Source organism: Gorilla gorilla, chromosome 4 (genome assembly GCF_029281585.2).
Source record: "Gorilla gorilla gorilla isolate KB3781 chromosome 4, NHGRI_mGorGor1-v2.1_pri, whole genome shotgun sequence".
Classification (NCBI taxonomy): Eukaryota; Metazoa; Chordata; class Mammalia; order Primates; family Hominidae; genus Gorilla; species Gorilla gorilla.
The window spans coordinates 102,082,714-102,105,730 of record NC_073228.2 but is presented as its reverse complement, the minus strand read 5'-3'; the positions used below and the strand labels follow the sequence as shown (position 1 = coordinate 102,105,730).

Below are 23,017 nucleotides of genomic sequence, written 5' to 3'. Positions count from 1 at the left end.
AACTCTAACACCAAGCCATTAAATGTATCAAGCAAGGTCAGAGACTGAAAATGATAATATCTCAGAGGTTCCAAGTTTTGGTCTATCTGCCAGAAGACATAATTTCTTGGTAAAAGTTTATTGCTGTGCCCCGGTGTTCTGAGAGCCACAGGCAAGCTCTTTCAAAATGATGTTATGTCCCTAAAGTAAAAACCTTGAAATTAATCTATAATATACCAGTATAATATTTTTATAAAAGTTACTCTCTAGCAACCAAAACTTACTGGAGCACTTCTGAGAAACCAAAAAAAGCATCATAAAAATAATACACTGAAGTCCAAACCCTACTTAAAAGGAGTCCCTCAAACTACCATTCAGTATCCATGTTAGATAGTTCCAACCATCTGATAATCTTAATATATATAGTATAGTATATATATAGTAGAGAGACTACTATATATATATATATAGTAGAGAGACTACTATATATATATATATATAGTAGAGAGACTACTATATATATATATATAGTAGAGAGACTACTATATATATATATAGTAGAGAGACTACTATATATATATATAGTAGAGAGACTACTATATATATATATAGTAGAGAGACTACTATATATATATAGTAGAGAGACTACTATATATATATATAGTAGAGAGACTACTATATATATATATAGTAGAGAGACTACTATATATATATATAGTAGAGAGACTACTATATATATATATAGTAGAGAGACTACTATATATATAGTAGAGAGACTACCATATATATATATATAGTAGAGAGACTACTATATATATATATAGTAGAGAGACTACTATATATATATAGTAGAGAGACTACTATATATATATATAGTAGAGAGACTACTATATATATATATAGTAGAGAGACTACTATATATATATATAGTAGAGAGACTACTATATATATATATAGTAGAGAGACTACTATATATATATATAGTAGAGAGACTACTATATATATATAGTAGAGAGACTACTATATATATATAGTAGAGAGACTACTATATATATATAGTAGAGAGACTACTATATATATATATAGTAGAGAGACTACTATATATATATATATATAGTAGAGAGACTACTATATATATATATATATAGTAGAGAGACTACTATATATATATATATATAGTAGAGAGACTACTATATATATATATATATATAGTAGAGAGACTACTATATATATATATATATAGTAGAGAGACAGAAATTAGCCAGATGTGATGGTGTGTACCTGTAGTTGCAACTACTCAGGAGACTGAGGTGAGAGGATCATTTGAGCCTGGGAGATTGAGGTTGCAGTGAGCCATGATCCTATTACTTTATTCCAGCCTGGGCAACAGAGCAAGAACCTGTCTCAAGAAACAACCCCAGAAATCTACTGTTTCATGGTTCTGAAGACTGGAAGTCTGAAATCAAGGTGTCAGCAAAGCCACGCTCCCTCTAAAGGCTCCAAGGTAGAATCCCTTCTTGCATCTTATAGCTTCTGATGACTGCTAGCAACATTTGGCATTACCTAGCTGTAGATGTATCACTCCAATCCATGCATCTATCTTCCCATGGACAGATCTGCTGTGGGTCTATTTCCCTGTTTCCAAATGTCTCTCTTTCTATTATAAGGACACTAATCATAAAGGATTTAAAGATCACACAAATCCAGTATGACCTTATTCTTATTTGATTATATATGCAAAGAACCTATTTCAAATAAGTCACATTCACAGGTTTCACATCCACATGAAATTTTGCAGCGGCAACATTCAACCCAGTGTATCATCCATGGACCTAGTTATTAAGGCACTTGAGGGTTGGTTAGCCCATAGCTTCTCTGTGCCTCTATATATATTTTCATGTCAAAACAAAAAAGGAGCCCTTGGATCATATGCAGAGCAATTTTCTTGATTTAATCTGGAATTTCTGTGTGAGTTCAAATAATTTTGCATTTGATCAAAGTCATGATTTGCATATCACATACAAATAATAATCAGAGCAGATTCTATACGAGTAAAAGACTTGAAAGAAGCTTCAGAATTCCAGAGTGGTATAGTTAAGCACATTGATTTATTATTAAAGAGACTAGTCATTTTTAGTTTACTTATATTAGCACTATTGAACATATTAGCTATCTAAAACTCTGCTGGATGACCATAAATGAAGAGGAACAAGATAGGGAGAAGAATGAAAATGAAGAAAAGGTATATACTTTTAACAAAGCCTGAATAAGAATTATTAAATATTTATAGGCATCTACCAAGTGTTAAGTGATCTCAGAGAAGGTGACCGAAAGGGAGTTTTGTTTGGGAAAGAAAAGTAGGGAAGACTACCCCAAGCCAAATAAGCGGCATATATATAGTTTTGGTATACATTGGAACAGAGAAGGAGCATGTGGGTGCAGAATAGAGAGAAGAGTATTGAGAAAAAAAAAGCATTGTAGCAGATGATGCTTAAAAGTGAGGATGGAGCCACATTGAGCCATATATGTGAAAAGTAAATCCATGGCCATGACCAAATTTTTTCCTCAATAAATTGAGAATTCCTTATTTTTTTGCTATCTGGAAAATGGAATCTTTGTACAGATGGTCTCCAAGGTTCACAGAGAAACAGTTTTATCATGTATCACAATAATAATTAGGATCTTTGGTTTCCACTCACTTATCAAAGACAATCTCATATTGTTTTTGCAAACAGTGTTCTTTCTTCAAAATAGCCTGATGACAATCTATTTCTAGTAAAGTACTGAGCAACAATATAATAAATTTGGTAAGGTCAAATTCGTTTTTGTTTTTTTTGTTTGTTTTTTGGGATGGAGTCTCGCTCTGTTGCCAGGCTGGAATGCAGTGGCACCATCTCGGCTCACTGCAACCTCCGCCTCCCGGGTTCAAGCAATTCTACTGCCTCAGCTTTCCGAGTAGCTGGGATATGTACAGGTGCACGCCACCACGCCTGGCATTTTTTTTTTTTTTTTTTTGTATTTTGGTAGAGACAGGGTTTCACCATGTTGCCCAGGCTGGTCTCAAACTCCTGAGCTCAGGCAATCCGCCCAACTTGGCCTCCCAAAGTGTTAGGATTACAGGTGTGAGCCACCACGCTGGGCCGATAATGTCAAATTTCAAGACACTTGAGTCCCAATTCCAACCACAACTAGAAAATCTTACCTGTTTATTTTGTTTAATACCATAGTTATTTAACTAAATCTATCTTCAGTATTTAAATGAAAATAAGTAGACCTTAGGTATTGGTGTCAAAACAAATCAAGCCACCCTTGGGTGAAAACTATGGTATTTACACGCTTTGAGTAACAGAAACATAAAATTTAAAAATACTCTATATTTAGAGTATTTTAGAATTCTTCAAATTCTGTTTTATGTCACTATAAAACTATAATTTTGTTTTATTAGAAAGTAAGTATCCTGCATCCCCTAAATGTTGAAAGTAATAAGCTACACAGTGCATGTACCTACTTTAATGAAAAGGATAAAATGGACAAGGTATTGTATAAGTCTTACTGCAATAATGCTGAGTACAACTATTAGGTTATATCAAAACATGCTCTTTACAATCAGAACAAAATAATAACATGTCTCATGTAACTTCTGGAAAAGTAAGACAGAAAGAAAAATATGGAGAATCAATTAAATGATTTATCTTTAGTTTTGAACAACATATTTTCTCTCTCTTGTAGAAAAAAAATATATATTATTAGTTTTGGTTAAAAGCTAGAAAGTGATGAGAGTTAATTATTAAATTTACATCTCTTCATGTACTAAAATCGAACATATAAAGGAAGTAAAGCTAGCCAGTTTAAAAGTGGAAATAAAAATGTATAAATCTTACTTTAAAATTATTTTAAGGAAGGATTTGCAATGAACAATTTTCCCATAAGCATACTTGTTATTCTCTGCAATTCAAAAGGCCTGACCCTTTCTCCATAATACCCTCTCTGCTTTTAATTCATATTGAGTCTCTCTCCATTATAGCAATCCAGATTGCTGTTTGAGTTGCAAGCATGGGAGGCTTAATTGGCTTGCTCCTCATTTACTACAAAAATATGCTTGGAATTATTCTTCAAGAAAGCAACAATATAAAAAATAAATTTGGCATAGAAGAACAATCTATGATCTCTTACCAACACAATACAAAGTAATCATCTTTCTTATAAAGGCTTGAGTTCTTCTTTTAACACACTAAATTACCTAAATGTCATGGGGATTATAATTTCTCGTGCACTTTGGATGAATTTGATGCAACTGACTCATTGGTGTGTTAATGCAAAAGGAGGCCCTGACAGCATAATATACTCAAGTGAATAGCAATTCCTTACCAAGTCTGGGACAGCTGATTGAAGACTTTAAATAATGTACATAGGGTTCAATTTACTCCTATGCGCCTGTACACTATGCATTGTCAATTCTCTTTTAAAAAAAGCCATTTTTCATAAATGTGTTCTTGTTTCAATTCAAAACCAATATATGATTTTGGAAAAAAATTATAATTGGCTTCTGGGCATATAGATAATCATCACCTACTAGAAGGGACTATTCCATACACAATTTTTAACTTTAAAAAATTGGAAATACATTTTTCTTTTGTGATGAAAAATTAAATAGCACATTATTTCTTCCAGAAAATAAATTTGGAATGAAGCAGCAGATAAAAATAAAAGAAAAATAATGCATTCAGGCAGAGAGAGGGAAAAGGTGTTTGTAAAACAAAGGCCATAAACACACTAATTGTGTGAATTTCCAACACAGGATAAAAACCTGAAAATGTTTTCAATTCAGTATGCCTAGTAAAACTTAGCATGATTACTTTTTTCAACAGAACAGCCCAGAATCTTACTTGTCATTAGAAAACTCTTTTCAAATACCTTGGGCGTATATAATTATATAAAAACGTCCTTATGCTTTAGACAAGTTAATCTACACATGAAATTGATTTAATAAGTGAATAGTGGGCATGCAAGGCTCTGAGTTCTCCAAAAGCATTTTTTCCTTATACTTCAAAGAAGTTTTAGTGATATTTTCTTGAAATTAACTTTCCAAATGGGGAGTTGGAACTGTGAGGTATATAAACTCATTACATTACAGCTCTTCTTTATACATGCCAGGCTCATTCTCATCCAAGATTCTTTGAATTTTCTCTCTTTTTTTTTCTAAAAGAAAATTGTAGAAAATTTTTCTTCTCCCCCTTTCAGTGTTTAACAAAATGTCAGTTTTCCAGTGTAGCCTTTCCTTGGTCCCTCTAGTTAACATTGTTACCTTACCTCCATACTCCCTATCACCCCTACCTGCTTTATTTGTGTTATTAGCACTTATCATTAATACGCCATATATTTTTTATACGTATCTATTTATCTTTCTATCTGATGTTTTTCTCTCTTTTCCCATTAGAAGGCACATATATTTATCTCTTTTTTACTGTGGAACCTAAAACAATAGCTGGTAGAGTAGACACACTAAGTATTAGTTGCATGAACAGATAGTCCCCTGCTAACTCTGAAAGCACATGGGAGCTCTGGCACCTCTTGGGTGATTCAAGATATCTTCTTGCACACTGTTCTGCTTAGAAATAACAAAATGATACACAATTGCTGAATAGTATAGTCACTAAATTTATCATTTCATCGTGCTCCTTATATATAAGGAATTTTGCAATTATTGGCTTGTATAATTATCAAAATGTATTTTAAGGTAATCAGTATACATTTTACAAATGAGATAATACAAAGAGATAAAATAACTTGTAGTGATGGAGTATGAATTTGCACTTTGGCCTTCAAAATTCAAAAGCCACTGCCATGTAATGACAATATTCGATTTACAGCTACTATGTGACCGATCCAGAATTTGACCCCCACTTTGGGTTCACAGTCCATGGTTTTTCAATTATACTATACCACCAACCTAAGAAGTTTTTACACATTGAAATTTGTTATAATATTTGTATTTACTTTGCTGGGGTCCTACAAAGTTCAGGAGTCCTCAAGACCTCTATCACTTCTGATATCAACTACAAGCTTGGAGGTTCCCCAAACCAGTTACTTTTGATACCAACTAGAAGTCTGGGCATCCCCAAGACTTCCCTCACCTGCCCTCACTGTTAGCACCAACTGAAGATTCAGAAGTCTGCCCAACCATCTTGGGTCTGACAGTTCACTACAAGAACTCACATAACTCACTTAAAGCAGTCTTCCTTACAGACATGGTTTACTACGATAAAAGAATACAAATTCAATGTATTAGCCAAAGAAGAGGCATACAGAAGAGGATACAGGAGAGTTTCTGACAAGGAGTTTCCCATTGTCTTCTCCTAGTGGAGTTGAGCAGAGAGCACAAGTTTATCTAGAAATTATGTGTGACTATAAACACAGAGTATTGCCAGCCAGAGATGCTTACTCAAGCCTTGGCGTTTAGACACTATGGTGGGACTCAGTTATCCAAATATAGTTGACCACCCGCATGTCTGATCTTAGTCTCCAGCTTCCCCCAGGTCAAGTTGATATCACATGATTCAAGGTCCCCTATCATAAATCACATTGTTAGCATAGACTATCTGGCATGTCCCAGTGCTCCCAGGTAAACAGACACTCTTATTAGGTAGGACATACCAAGGGCTTAGAAGTTATCTCCCAGGAATCGAGAGAAAAGGACAAATCTCTCTTAGGGCAAAGTTGTCTTTGTTGAACAGGCCTAGACTTCAGAAACCACTATTCCCAAGATCTCTGACTCACATTCCAGTAGGAAGATTTTCATGTCAAGTCATCATGAGCTAACAGTTATCACCAGGAGGAATATCTACAATTGCATTATTTATTCTTCATTTGAAATTTTTGTAATATATACATTTGCTATTCTTCTATGGCATTCAGAGGCATTTTTTATAATTCAAATTTTAGAACATTTTGTTTTTCTTAGACCTAAAGATGGTCACATATTCTGGAACAATTGAATATTGTATATATATTTTACAATATTTGTATATAAACAAATATGTCTGTATATATTCAATAATATATGTATATATGTACATAAATGAACATATTTGTATATATTATATACATATAGAACATATACACATATATAATATGTACACATATATCTACATATGCATATATTTGTGTACATATTATATGAACATATATTAGTGTGTGTATATATGTATATACTATTGAATCACCTCAGGTACTGTTAAAGATGAATTTATTCTGACAGGCTGGTTCTTCCAAGATGTTGTTGTGTAGAGTGGGGAAACAATCTGGAGCACTCATCGAATGTTAACTGAGGTGATGATATATGTCTATAACCGAGTTCTTGAAACACAATAAGCAATGCACATGTGGTGCCTATTACCACTATTTAAAATTTAAAATAGAGAATTATGTTTTTCTACCAAAGAATATCTAATAATAACTAACATTTGTTCAATTAACAAATAGTTTTAAGCCCTTATTATTGTTGGTTTTTTTTTTTTTTTGGCCAGGCAGGGTGGGAAGGGGATTATTTCACTTCCCTTTCCTGTACAAGTTTTATGTAATTAAATATTTTAAAGAGCGCTGCTTTACTGTGATCACTGCTGCACCTACTGCTTTCTATGGATTATCTCAGGTAATTATTCCACAATGCTAAGGTGTGGGCTTGAATCCAGATTAAAAGACTGAAACAGACATCAAAATTGCAGTCCTAGCAGACAAATATACTTCTTTGCTGTCATTACCCAAAATTAAAATTCCTTATATCTGTACATTTAAAAAAATGGATTGATTAATTAGGAAAAGGTAAAGTCAGGGAGGACATGGTGGAAAGCCATTATATTGACAATTCAATACCACATATGTCAAAGGAATCATTTCCTAGCTAATGTTTCTCTTTTTTCAACTGGTTTCATTAATCTTTAAAACTGAACCGAGGGAATTTATTTTGTTTAACAAATACAAATCTTAAACAAACAAAATTTGATAAATCCAGGCTCTGTGAGTGACCAAGTAGACGAGATATCTCTGCACAATTTTGTTAAAATCTCTCAACCAAGCCCTTTAAGGTAATCAGAAACACAACTCTAACAGTTAACTCGATTTTGATTTTTTAACTCTGTTAAAAGAAAAACTTCAGCTGAATTAAATTTAAGGGAGTTGAATTGAACAAATATAGACCAATGTAACAGAACAGAGCCCTCAGAAATAATGCTGCATATCTACAACTATCTGATCTTTGACAAACCTGACAAAAACAAGAAATGGGGAAAGGATTCCCTATTTGATAAACAGTGCTGGGAAAACTGGCTAGCCATATGTAGAAAACTGAAACTGGATCCCTTCCTTACACCTTATACAAAAATTAATTCAAGATGTATTAAAGACTTACGTGTTAGACCTAAAACCATAAAAACCCTAGATGAAAACATAGGCAATACCATTCAGGACATAGGCATGGGCAAGGACTCCATGTCTAAAACACAAAAAGCAATGGCAACAAAAGCCAAAATTGACAAATGGGATCTAATTAAACTAAAGAGCTTCTGCACAGCAAAAGAAACTACCATCAGAGTGAACAGGCAACCTACAGAATGGGAGAAAATTTTTGCAATCTACTCATCTGATAAAGGGCTAATATCCAGAATCTACGATGAACTCCAAAAAATTTACAAGAAAACAACAAACAACCCCATCAAAAAGTGGGCAAAGGATATGAACAGACACTTCTCAAAAGAAGACATTTATGCAGCCAAAAGACACATGAAAAAATGCTCATCGTCACTGGCCATCAGAGAAATGCAAATCAAAACCACAATGAGATATCATCTCACACCAGTTAGAATGGCGATCATTCAAAAGTCAGGAAACAACAGGTGCTGGAGAGGATGTGGAGAAATAGGAACACTTTTACACTGTTGGTGGGACTGTAAACTAGTTCAAACATTGTGGAAGTCAGTGTGGCGATTCCTCAGGGATCTAGAACTAGAAATATCATTTGACCCAGCCATCCCATTACTGGGTATATACCCAAAGGACTATAAATCATGTTGCTATAAAGACACATGCACACGTATGTTTATTGTGGCACTATTCACAATAGCAAAGATTTGGAAGCAACCCAAATGTCCAACAATGATAGACTGGATTAAGAAAATGTGGCACATATACACCATGGAATACTATGCAGCCATAAAAATGATGAGTTCATGTCCTTTGTAGGGACATGGATGAAGATGGAAATCATCATTCTCAGTAAACTATCGCAAGGACAAAAAACCAAACACCGCATGTTCTCACTCATAGGTACGAGTTGAACAATGAGATCACATGGACACAGGAAGGAGAACATCACACACCGGGGCCTGTTGTGGGGTGGGGGGAGGGGGGAGGGATAGCATTAGGAGATATACCTAATGTTAAATGATGAGTTAATGGGTGCAGCACACCAACATGGCACACGTATACATATGTAACTAACCTGTACATTGTGCACATGTACCCTAAAACTTAAAGTATAATAATAAAAAAAAAACAATTCACAAATCAGGCAGCCTCCAGAATCACAGCAGATTCAGAGAGACTCCAGGGGTACCTTGTGGACAGAACAAATTTATAGACAAGAAAAGCAAAGTGATGTACAGAAATTGGAAGTGAAGTACAAAAACAGATGGATTGGCTACAGCTTGGCATTTGCCTTATTTGAACACAGTTTGAGCATTCAGCAGTGCATGACTGGTTGAAGTATGGCTGTCGAGATTGGCCAAGACTCAGCCACTGTTACAGGCACATACTCCTAAATTAAATTTTCAATATTATCTACTTATTATGTTAGATTGCAGTTCATCCACAAGGACTCAAATATAGAAGTATGGTGTCCTTCTCGGGCCATATTTAGTTTGCTTTAACAACTCTTACTGTAAATACAGAAGAGCAGGGCACATTAGTATAACCACTGTGAAAAACAGTATTGAGATTCCTTAAAAAACTGAAAGTAGAACGACCATTTAATCCAGCAATCCTACTACTGGGTAGCTACTCAAAGTAACTCAGGAATGGAAAACCAAATAAATGTTCTCACTTATAAGTGGGAACTCAACTATGAGAATGCAAAGGCATAAGAATAATTAATGTAAAGGACTTTGGGGACTCAGGGGGAATGTCGGGGGTATGAGGGATAAAAAAACTACATATTGGGTATGGTGTACACTGTTCAGGCAACGGGTGCACTAAAATCTCAGAAATCACCACTAAAGAACTTATCCATGTAACCAAAAACCAACTATATTCCCAAAAGCATGGAAACAAAAATTTTTAAAAATCAGCTGATGTAATTTTGACATAAATTATCAGATTCTCCTGGCAAGTATTTTTAAGGCTTCTTTTCATAAATTTGTCAAACGAAAATGTAATCTGATTAGAAGAAACCCTTCTAACTGCAACTAAAATAAGCAAAACACTGTTGCTGCTGTAATAAGGTAAGCCAAAGGGTGATATGGAAAAACATGTACTCATAATACCCTATGTAGATAATTAGTATTAAAATACTCATTAAACTTATATGTTTGGAAGAATTTTCAGGATTTCTGGGAATGAAGGAGTATTCCAGTGAGTAAGAAACAACAGCCTAAAATATGGTCGTGACAACCAAAATGAGTAACTGAGGCATAATAAATCTTAAATCATCAAGGTTTATTGAGCCAGCCTGAGGGTGCACCCGGGAAAAACTCAAGTCACAGGCACATGTGGCTGTTTTGTCCAAAGAGGTTCTCCAGAGGTTTAGTATTTGTATATTTTATTTAAAAAGTGGGGAGGAGGGCAGCAGTGAAAGGAATAAAAACATACTGGTGAGACTTAAGTTGGTGTTTGGTAAATCTACTTTTTACGTAAGATAAAGTGAACATTTGAAGAAAAGGAAATAGAGGAAGTGGACATCTCAGGGAGGGATGAAGGAAGGACGAATCTCGTTTTGTCTTTGTTCTGTACCTGGCAAGACTTTTGAAAGAGCTGGTTTCTGTCTAGCCCTGAGGGAAGAAAGCCTAATGACAGTTAGCAAGGGAGTGGGGATATAACGCATATTTGATCCCCCATCCCATCATGGTCATGAACTCAGCTTCCAAGGTTTCCATGAGGTTCCCCTTGACAATGAGAGGGTTGGTTCAGTCATCTGGGGGCTTAGAATTTTCTTTTTGTTTCTCAGTGGGCAATTTTTTGAAAAGACAAAAAATTTTATTATGTCAAATTTTCTTTCTGGGTGACTTTGAATTCAACAATGTCAAAGCAAAGTATCTTCTCAAATCTTTATTTTTCAAACTACCTAGGAATTTTATTAGTAAGACTAATTAGATGAATGTCTCTGTTTTAATATGCAAGTTTCTCTTCTTTCATTATGTTAAAAACTGAATAACATTTGGATTTTAGTGCATCAGAATTAAAAATAAATGTTAAATAGAGATTTTCATCAGTTTTCAAGTAGATTAGACAATAAATATTTCTCATATAGAAATGCAACAAAGTAAAACACCAGAATTAGGCTTTCTGAAAAAGGACTTTATCAGATACCAGATATCTGTAACAGCAGTTACAGGATATACACATGAAGGGTCAAAGCAAGGGGAAATTGAGAACCAGGTACAAAAGGTATCTAAGAAAACTGTGTGGTCAAAATATAGAAGAATTAGTTCAACTTTGTGGCAAACACCATTACATGAGCAGAGGTTCCAAAATACAGGCCACACAAGGAACACCGCTTACAAAAACCAGAGCAGAGCAGTTAAGAATATAGAGGTGAGGTAGCAAAAAAGATGCAGTTGCCTGAAGGCTGAGAGATAATATTGCAGAAAATTTCTCTATCAATTAGTTAGCTAGTGTCTTTTTTGGGTAAATAACAAACCTAGTTTCAGAATTTCCATAAATCAGTACGTGGAGTGGTTAGGTAAATCTTGAGCACAAGGACTATGTCATATGTTCTATTTAATCCCCAGGGTATATTTAGCAAGGTGCCTATCACATAGGTAGTGCTCAATAAATGCTTGTTAAATAAGTGACACCAACCATGAACTTCCTGATGTCATAGTCTCTGTTATATACCACTGTGCTATTCACAGCCCCAAGCACTGTGCTTGTCACAGCTCAGTGAATATTTGTTGAAGGGATGACAGTGATGGCAGTCTTCAAATATTGTCATGAAAGATTAATTTTACAAGGTTTTCAGGGTGTCAAGCTGTCCCTAGCCTGCTCTGAAATTATTTACAAGGTTTATCAATCCCACCCATTCTCATAGTGAGTTTCAGTTCTTAGTCTCGTATTGAAAAGCTGCTTGTCAAAAATATATTTATCTCTCACTGGCTTTTTAACACTTGGGCTTATTAGCCATGTTGTTTATTGAATAATAAAATTAAATTTTATAGTAACTATTTTCTACCAGTAAATTTTGTTTTCTAATTCACCTGTAATTGCCTTATACTTAAGATTTTTTGGATTCTAAAAGTTGTATTGATTGTAAATTATTTCTTGGATTAGAGAGTAATGCCACTTAGAAAATTAAAACCAGAACTATATTCAAGCACCTTGGACCAAAGTCCAATTTTAAGGCAGTTCTACAAAGCTGAGGTTATGAGTCATGGGCTCAATCTTCACTTTAACCAGCTAGTTTCATACTCTACCCTTCATCTCAGGCAACTTTTTAGCAGCTATGTATTGTTTACCATCAATGACTTAAGGTATAAAATGTGAATGTCAGTAGTGAATATCCATTTTCACTAAAGAAAAAAAATCAAATTGAATGTCCCATTGATGTTACAGCAATAGCTTCATGATGCAGCACATACAACGTCTTAAAAGCACATTTATTCTGTTTGCACTGAGCTTATCAATTTATTGATAGACCTTGGTACAATATGAAATACAGGAGGACTCAGAAGATGGGCAAAATAATTAATGAAAAATGTTTTCTTTTACATAAGTAAATAATGCTATAGATCTTCGCAGTACATTGGAAGCACGTTCTCTTATATGAAGAAATGAGTAAACCTTGGGAAAGTCATTTTATAAAACTTTGTCTTCTTTGGTGCTGTTTTACATTCTATAAAACAGTGCATTTTGCTAACTAAAGAATACTAACGCTTCCTTCTTTTTCAAAGATTCTAATATTCTTCTAATTACGTATTCAACTCACATGTATGATTATATCCTGCCCAAAGTCTCTAATTAAGATGCTCAACATTATTCCAGTTCCATTATCCTTTAATTCTATATATCATTCTGATTTTTTTCCCCTGTGTCAGGACCTATGAACAGATCTGATAGTGAGACAGGAAAGGCAGGCTGGCTGTGTGTAAGTCAGCCTGTCTATGCTGAGAGCATCCTTTGCCAACCTGCACAAGCACGGTTTGGTGAGCGTTGGACAATCGCTTGTCAGGCATTACTTTCAGTGTGTAATGAGGCAGAGATGAGCCACTTTGTAATATAAAAACAAATGATTAACTGGCAAATAAGCTCAGAAAATGAAATAAACCAAACCTGACAATACAGTATAAGTGGCTCAGGTAGGAAAGATAGCACGGCATCTCATATTATTGATTTTAATTAGCAGGTAGAGTGGACTGAAAAGAAACAAAAGGAACTTCCTTCATAAACAAAAGGTTTTGCTACAATGATTGGTTAAGATTTGCTCCCGTTTTGTAAGGCCAACATCTAGGGCACATAATCTAAGTTGTCTGTCTTCTTTCTCTCTTTCTTCCCCCCTCCAACTGTTCTTTCCCTCTTACTTTTTCAAATATAGCTAATTGGGGGATGAAGTGGTGGACACAGGCACAGGGGGCTTAGAAGAAGATTTCGCTATGTATCTGGGTGTTGTGGGTTGGTTGTATTCTGTCTCCCTGCCCCTCACAAAATTCATATATTGACGCATTAATCTTTAATAGTTCAGAATGTGATGGTATTTGGAGATAAGGTCTTTAAAGAGGTAATAAAGTTAAAATGAGGTTATTAGGGTGGTCTTTTTTCCAATATGACTACTGTCCTTATAAGAAGAGGAAATTTGGAAACAAATACAGAGGGAAGACATGAGAAGACACGGAGAGAATATGGCCAATGGCAAGCCAAAGGGAAAGTCCTGGAACAGATTCTTCCTCAAGGCCCTCAGAAACCAATCCTGCTGACATCTTGATCTTGGATGGTTAGCCTCCAGAACTGTGAGAAAATAAATTTCTGTTAGTTAAGCCACCGAGTCTGTGATACCTTTTTTATGGCAGCTCTAGCAAACTCATATACTTTTTTTTTTTTTTACAGAATTAATTCTTTATCCATCGTCAGTGAGGCTGTACAGTTTTTTCAAGTGAGATTGTCTCCAACTGAGAGTCAAAGTATGTGCTTCTAATGCAAAAAGCACTGTACCCTCTGGTGCCTATATTGAACTGTTGAAGGCATTTTACAAGTGAGGCCTGTGTTGAATTTCTGAATATTAGTTATACCCTCATCCTGGTTTAATATCCCTTTGGAAAAAAATCTGGTCATTTAAACTTGCCAGTAACTAAAATGGAGAAGGTATCCACATAGATGACAAAACCCAAACAATTCTTCTGCCTCTAGGGAAGTAACCAAATCAGGAGTGGTTACTGTGGCAGGTTAAAGATGGTTACAAATTCTTGACCATTCCTACCACCCAGAGATGGAGATCATTTGTGTACTTGCCAAATCTGGCTGAGCCAATAAAATATGGAAGTGACATTATGCCCGTTCCAGCCTAGTCTTTCAGAGGATTGGAGGCTTCCATTTCCTCCTTCTTGAATGGCAGTCACCAGGTAAGAAATCCAACTCCTCTGAGACAAAGCCCACCCTAGCTTCACAGGGTGAGAAGGGCACGTGGACAAGCCTGAGTCGCCACATATGTGAGAGAAATCTTTGTGGCTCTTCCCACCATCACAGCCATTATCCAAGGACAGGGGAGTGACAGACTGTAGCCAACAGCACAAACTGAGGTCACACATATGACCCTGCCTTTGTCAGTTCAGGCTACTATAATGAAAGACCTTACACTGGGTAGATTATAAAACAAACATTAATTTCTCACAATTCTGGAGACTGAGAAGTCCAAGATCAAACTGCTGACAGTTTCAGTGTCTGGTGAGGGCCCACTTCTCAGTTCATACTCCCAGGGGCCCTGCCTCCAAATTCCATCACAATGGGATATGATTTCAACATACAAATTTTGAAGAGACACAAACATTCAGCCCATAATAGGCCCCAAGCAAACCATTTTAGCCAATCCACAGGTGTATGAGTCACCCCAACTGACCCCACCTGACTCTATGAGGCAGAGGTGAGCTACTCTCCACATTTCTGACCCTCAGACTTGGGAGCAGAGATTTGGAGTACTTTTTTATGCAGAAAAAGGTAAGTGAAACAAATAAGCTATTGAGGCTTTAGAAAGATGTATTTAGAAACAGTTTTTATGCCATGTATCTTGAATATAAATAGTTTTGTATCAGAGAAAAAGAAAGCATCTGTGAAACCAGATAAATGTTGACAGATTAGGAGCTCTCAAGTAAGTGTGAATTTTTATATGATTCAGTTTCACTCTTGGGTTCTGCCGTGTTAAGTAGAACTTTCAATAGCGTTACAGTTCTGTCACTAACTTGGGAACCTCTCTGTAAGGGAATTTCATTAATGGATCCCTTTGGTTGTGACCACAGCCCTTTGGACCTGGTAGGCAGCTTGGAGATTAGCTAGCTCAACTTCACTTTACCCAGCAGAAAGGAAGGCTTAGAGAGTTTAAATGACTTGCCCAATGTCATAGGACCTATATTTGACTTGGGCAAGATCTCGGATCACCTGACATGCAAGGCAGAGCACAGAATCTGCAATACAATTTTATGAAACTTCTAAATTATTAAAGATGATCCTTTTAGTAATTCCCATATTTAAAAATTCTACAAAATTCAACATTAGGATGCACCAAGATCTTCATCTTTGTCCAGCACCTTATTGCCACTATGTGTGTGCATACATATACACACACACATACATGTGTATGTATATACACACACATACATATATTTCAATATGTACTTGTTCCTAGTTTAACTTTGGCATGTGCATATATAAACATACTAATTGTTATAATATGGACATTTTTTCTGTGCATAATGTATTAGTGCCATAAAGTAGGGTACAAAACTTGGAGAATTTCTGGAAAGAGTTCAAAGTAATGGAGATTGGTAAGCTATTGATATAATAAAGGCCACTTGTATCAGGCATTACTGAATGAGAAAGACCTGCCCCATCAGTTTAAACCCAATCTTCAGAGGCTGCCAGCCATGTGCAACCAGAGATGATGTATTCCACTGTGTAGCTGGAGCTCTGCCGATACTGTGATGGGAGTCAGTCGGGACCTCTGTGCAGAAAGACTGAAATTACTTCCACATTACAGTGAACACAAAAGAACAAAAACCTTATTAAACACAGATTTAGCTCATTATTCTATAAATCTCTCCCTGAAAACGAAGCTAATCCTTTGTCTCCGAATATTAAACACAACACTGATATTATAGTGAAGATAGGGATAATACCCTCCTCTATGTCTTGGCTCACCTCTGTCATATCAATGAGGAAAACATGTAATTGCTGTGGCTAATGCCTGTGAATAAGAGGGGCTGCCCACTAGATCTGGAGTCAGATTCCTCTATCTGGTTAGCTACACCATCTTTCCTGAAAAATCTTTCCAGACTGATCTTCACTCAAAAGGCCTTCAGTGCAAGTTAATCTGGGGTTTCAAGTTGCAGAGGTCTTGGATGGCAAACGTTATGTTTGTGTTCTTTAGTAATTATATTTGACTGAAAACACATTTGCAACTGGCTCTGCACTCAGATTAGGAACTCCCCAGGACCAGTGTCAACACCTCAGTAAGGCCCCTCAATTCGCACAGGATTGGAGAGTAGCTTAGATTTATGCACATCTGCCTTTTTCCCCAATAAATACATTTGTTCATGGATATAACAGAATCTCCTCTATTTCTGATGATGTTATGTGCTTAAACTTTTATTAAGTACCATTTTTCCCTTTTAGAGAGTTGGGCATGAATGTTTTGTATCAGGAGCTGTCCAGTAAAGTTTAGGACTAACTCAAACCTGGGTCTATTCCCAGACAAAGTTGAAAATGGAAAAAGTGTAATTCTTATAATAATTAGTCATTGCCTTCATCCCTTAAACATAAAAGCAAAGTTTTTGATTGATATTTGGTATAAGTGGTGGAAAGAAAGGAAAATTAATAACAATCAAGAGACAGAGAAAGAGAACAACAACAAAAAAGAAACAAGATAGAATTAATGAATAAGGGCTAGAAAACCAAGATGTTCTTAAACTCTAACTATGCTTATTTTCCTGTTGTCAGCTGCTTTATTACTGCCAAACATTCTCTCCATCGGATTTTTTCCATTAAATATAATTGGTAACACAACACAATAGGACTGGACAGATGAGGCCAATTTTATTCCCTTATCTAAATTCATACTCGATGTTCTAACAGCTGGGCTCATACAAATTAATCAAACAAATAGCAGCTCCAAATTTTTATTTTTTTTCAGATATGAGATGGAAGGCAGCTTGCTAGGAACCAATCATGGATATTGAAATCACATTCAGAGTGGGAAAAAATTCCAAATGTTTTTACTAATGTTGCCTCTTTACCTATAAACCAATATAGATATAAAAGTAAATTCTCCTTATCAGGCTATTGCCATTTTCACAGAAGAATTTTCATTTTATGTTGAATTATATCCTCTATTTTTTGATATTTATTTAGGAAGAAGGTGATGAGTTAAAACTGCTGGTATTTCATCAACAGATCTAGATGTCTTTCAGGTCACAAGCAAAGAATGTAGGATTTTCTTACCCCCATGGACTAATTTCTGCATAAATTACTGTACATTTTCCAGTCTCAAAGGTTACTGTAACCTTTGAGTTTCCAGTAACAAAGGTTACTGTGCTTTTAGACAAATGAGATCAAGTAAAGTGGGAAGAGAAAGGCCTCAGGTCTGTATGTTCAGTGACACTGCACACGGAGTAGCTGTACTCATTCATTCAGTTATCAGTTTCTTCCTATTCATCCAGTTAGCCTGGGGCAGATACCTGTGCCATTTTCCCATGTATATATTACCTTTCCCAACTACCAATCTTCTTCTTCTCAGCTACTGTCAGTTTATAAACATCTTATCAGTTTTGAAGGACTATTTTAAAAACAACCTTTTTATTATGAAAGACTTTTTTATCATCTGGATTCTGTTAATACACAATCAATAACAATCATTTTTAAATTAAAACAATTCTTAGATGTTGCAAATGATATACTGAAATAATTTGAATAAAATAAAAATGTCTAAAAGAAGATCAAATCCAGAAGCTAAAAATCAATAAATTGAAATGTATAAAGATATAAAAGTTCTCTCTGGAAAGTGTATCACATATCACAAAGTTTCACTTCATTTTTTCTATTGATTTTGTAAAAATTACTGAGAAACTTGAATAATTCAATATAAAACTATGCAAAAGTATGAAAAAGTAGTTCACAGAAAAAGCAATTTGTGTAATGAACAAAACATAAATATTACTTCACCTATTAAAAAAGATCTAACTCAAATTGACTTATTGTTTTCATTTGTTGTATTAGTCAAAATCCAAAAGTTGAAAGTATCTACTCTTTCCTGCAACACTAAGCAATACGTTGGGGTGGTTAACACCATACAGCTGAACTGCTTGTGTTCATAGTGTAGCTTCATTATTTATCAGCCACATGATTTTGGCTAAGTGATTTAGGCACTCTACTGTGTTTCGGATCCTTCTCTTTAAAATACGGGGCTGGGCATGGTGGCTCAGTCTGTAATCCCAGCACTTTGGGATGCCGAGATGGGAGGATCACCTGAGGTCAGGAGTTCAAGACCAGCCTGGGCAGCAACATGGTGAAACCCCGTCTCTACTAAAAATACACAGAAATTAGCCTGGTGTGGTGACACATGTCTGTAATCTGAACTACTTGAGAGGCTGAGGCAGAAGAATCTCTTGAACCCGGTGGGCAGAGGTTGCAGTGAGCTGAGATCCTGCCATTGCACTCCAGTCTGGGCAACAGAATGAGACTCTGTCTCACAAAAAATAAATAAATAAAAATTTAAAAAATAAAAATAAAGGCCGGGTACGGTGGCTCATGCTGTAATCCCAGCACTTTGGGAGGCTGAGGCAGGCAGATCACGAGGTCAGGAGATCGAGACCATCCTGGCTAACATGGTGAAACCCCGTCTCTACTAAAAATACAAAAAATTAGCCAGGCGTGGTGGTGGGCGCCTGTGGTCCCAGCTACTCGGGGGGCTGAGGCAGGTGAATGGAGTGAACCCGGGAGGCGGAACTTGTAGTGAGCCAAGATCGCGCCACTGCACTCCAGCCTAGGTGACAGAACGAGACTCCATCTCAAAAAAATAAATAAATAAAAAATAAAATAAATATGTGTAGCGATATAGTGTCTAAAGCAGCGTGAGGATTAAATGAGTTAATACATGTCAAATGTCAAATATAGTAAGTTGTAAGTGTTTAGCAGTGACCTCTCTGGAAAGTTAGCTATTGCTGTCCACTTTGGGAGACAAATTTTATACAACATATATACAAAAAATATTAGCAATGTTCGTCAACATTTTAAATGACAACACTCCTTTACCTAAGAACTAAACTTCTGAAAACTTACCACATAGATTTGATAGAAAAACAAAAATGAGATAGAAAAGATACAGATTGCAGCTTTCTCATTGTACAATATAGATCTAGTATCATAGCATATAAATGAGAAGAAATGTTTTGTTTAAGTTGAGACTTTAATATAATGGAAAACTATGCAGACTGAAGCTTTCAAAAAATGTGATAGAACCATCTAAGGATATGAAAAGAGTCCCCAAAGTGTCATTAAGTAAAAGAATAGATGTGTAAGATAGGATATGTGCATGGTCTTTTTTGTGTAAATAGAAGGACACATATTACACATAGTGGTATGTGTCTATTTTTATTTGGAAGAATAAACAGCAAATTAATCCTGGTTAGCTTTGCAGACAAGTACTAAGGAGGTGACGAAGATTTTCTTTTCATAATTTTATACCTTTCCTAAGTTTTTGAATTCTCTAATCAGTAAAAGTTCATGCTTCAATTTAAAATCACCAGAGATTATCTGGTAGGTGAGATTATAGTCTGCTTTTATTAATTTTCAATATTAAAATATATTTGAGGGCAAAAAGAAATCTACCTAAACAACTTAAAAATTCTAAAAATGTGTTATATGACAGTACCACATTTATTATTCTCTTTTAGAAACATAATCCAGTCTTTTGAGTTTAAATTTTTATCAACTAAGAATATTATGTAATGTTATACGCAAAAAAGCAGTATATAAATTTACATGTAGACTGATTATGACTAAATGGAATATTCATGTTAAAAAATGAATACTGGTTAAAAAACTCATCTTAAATATATAAATATATGCAGAAGATATATGCAAAGTAAAAATTTATTACATTGGAGTAGTATTTTAAAAATAATTATTACCATACAAATATGAAAAATTGTAGTTATATGTTCATATAATTTTATTGGTATGTCTAAATTTAAACCAATTCCTAATTAGAAAACCAATTAAGAAGAAGAATGAGGCTATTTTGATAAGAAAAATTGAAATCAGACATTATTTGATGACAGATAAGATCTTATATCAACCTCAGCATTTATGAAGTGTATACAAAACATTGGTGGTTTAAACCGAACTTTGATTTAACTTTCAGGAATTGTTGTGTTTTATAAAACAGACTTTTAGTTTGTACTCTTCAGATGGGCATTTGGTCAATATTGCAGTTGGGATATTTGCATGTTCACTTCTTCCACTAGCTCATAAGCTCCTTGAAGAGAGCAGCACAGAATTAATGCAAACATGAACTTTGGAGCCATATCCAGGTTTGTATCCCGGTTCCTTCCTTTTCTGGAAGGGGTGGGACCATGACTGGATTATTACCTCTCTTAGCCTCTCAGCCTCACGTGTGAATGGAGGGACATTAAGCCTTTCTTACAAGATTTTCTAAAGCATTAAATGAAATGATATGTTAGTAGAAAAGCAATTAGTTCAAAATAAAGTACATACCCCCAAAATCTCAAAGCCTTTTCCCCTTTAAATATGTTGACATTGTCCCAAAGTCCTTTTAAATTATTAAACATAGTAGGTATTTAATTCATATTCTCCACATGATAGAATTAACGGATCCTGTAGAACTTATATCTCTTTTATATTCAAGAAGCATAAAGTGGAGTTATCTTGGATCAATAGCAACAGTAAACTAATTTTTTTAAAACAAAACACCTATTCCAAAAATTGCTTGGCAATTTGATAAGCTGGCTGAAGATGAGATGGATTGGATGAGAAAAAAAAGATAAACGTTCTGCAAATTTGAAGAGAAATCCAGATGCTCTAGCCAGTGAAAGAGTTGTCAATGATTTTGCCATTCATACCCCACCCCTTGAATGCATACCGTAAAATGACAAAGTGGTGTATTTTGTTTTTTTGAAAGCACTTAGCTGTAAGTCCTGCACTGATGTTTATGTTAGATTCCCCAGACTCTAACAGAGGTAATGCTGGTATGGGGAAGGTAAAGAATGTGTAGATATGCTGAGTGTCAGTAGTGACGGCCACATTTTCAGTAATGATGGTCTCAGTTCCTGCATTCACTGAAGGCAAAGCAAAGGAGTATGTGGGGTGGGAATACTGGACACAGACAAAGTCTCTTTATTGATTGTTTTCCCAAAAGATTCTCAGCTTTTGGTAGTTTTTATAACAATAACAGAAGTTAAAGAACACTAATGAACACAACCTAAAATGCAGTTGATTGCATTGTCTTAAGTACAGAAACTAAAGCCTAGAGACTTCACTAAATAGATTTCCTCAACTAAAAACACCATATCCATAGATATTTTTTAAATAAAGATTAGTATCTTCCTTCCTTCCTTCTCTTTTTCTTTATTTCTTTCTCTTCTTTCTTTTTGAGAAGGGTTTCTCAGAGCATGGGTGTAGACTTTTATTGTGTTTAATCTCCATATTCAGAACTAATATGCTTATATTGCTATTTTGGACATACATCTATACTCTGTCACCCATGCTGGAGTGGCACAATCATAGCTCACTGCAGCCTTGAATTCCTGGGCTCAAATGACCCTCCTGCCTCAGCCTCTGGAGTAGCTGGCACTATAGGTGCACACTATCACACCCAGCTAATTTTTAAAATTTTTGTAGAAACAGGGTCTCACTTTGTTGCCCAGGCTTAATTTCTATTTTCCAAGCCAAAAAAAAAATGTGTTTATTCTCACTATCAACTTAAATGTTCTGAAATTATAATTCTGAGTGATTATCTTTCATTAAAATATACAAAATGTGAGACTAAGTAGCAGGAGGCCAAATTGCTGAATTAAAGATTACTCTCTTAACATTTTTATGATTGAATGTTTAGGCATAGAAGCTGTCTCTTAATTTATCAAAATAGGTATTATAGTGATCATTCTGTTTGGAACTTCATTTACTCTCTTCTCTAATAGATTGGTATGCATAAATTATTTTAGCATTAAATCATAGAATTTAAATGTTTGAAGGTAACCTGAAGATCACCTATTAAAGGACCCAGTTTCAGAAGGAAGAAACTGAGCTCCAAAGTAGGTAATGTTTTACAACTGTCAGTGGTGTGGCAGGACAAACACCAGGATCACCTCTCTCTTACTTTTATATTATATGTTTCCTAATAGCATTATTTTATTTAATTCTTTGAGACAGTCCTTTTGACTCTTCAAAAAGCCTGAAAAACGAAGGCCATAGAGATTTAGAATACCAATATCCTGATTAAAGAAAATTTGGATGTAAGCCTGATTGCATTCACATAATATAAATACATCTTTGGAGAGTTAAACTTTGGAAAACAAATTTTTAACAAAATACATTTTACATTGTTAAACCAGGC

The 23,017-nt window shown here is 35.1% G+C and overlaps 2 long non-coding RNA genes across 2 annotated transcripts in view; both read right to left on the bottom strand.

Moving 5' to 3' along the window:
* Positions 1–23,017, bottom strand: part of LOC129533599 (uncharacterized) — a 762,991-nt gene that overhangs the window by 53,227 nt on the left and 686,747 nt on the right. The gene's annotated exons all lie outside the window — the stretch shown is intronic.
* LOC115934553 (uncharacterized) overlaps positions 12,846–23,017 on the bottom strand; it is an 82,176-nt gene continuing 72,004 nt past the window's right edge. Inside the window, exon 3 of the long non-coding RNA XR_004070320.3 lies at positions 12,846–14,187. This is a non-coding gene — a long non-coding RNA (uncharacterized lncRNA). The remainder of the gene's footprint in view (positions 14,188–23,017) is intronic.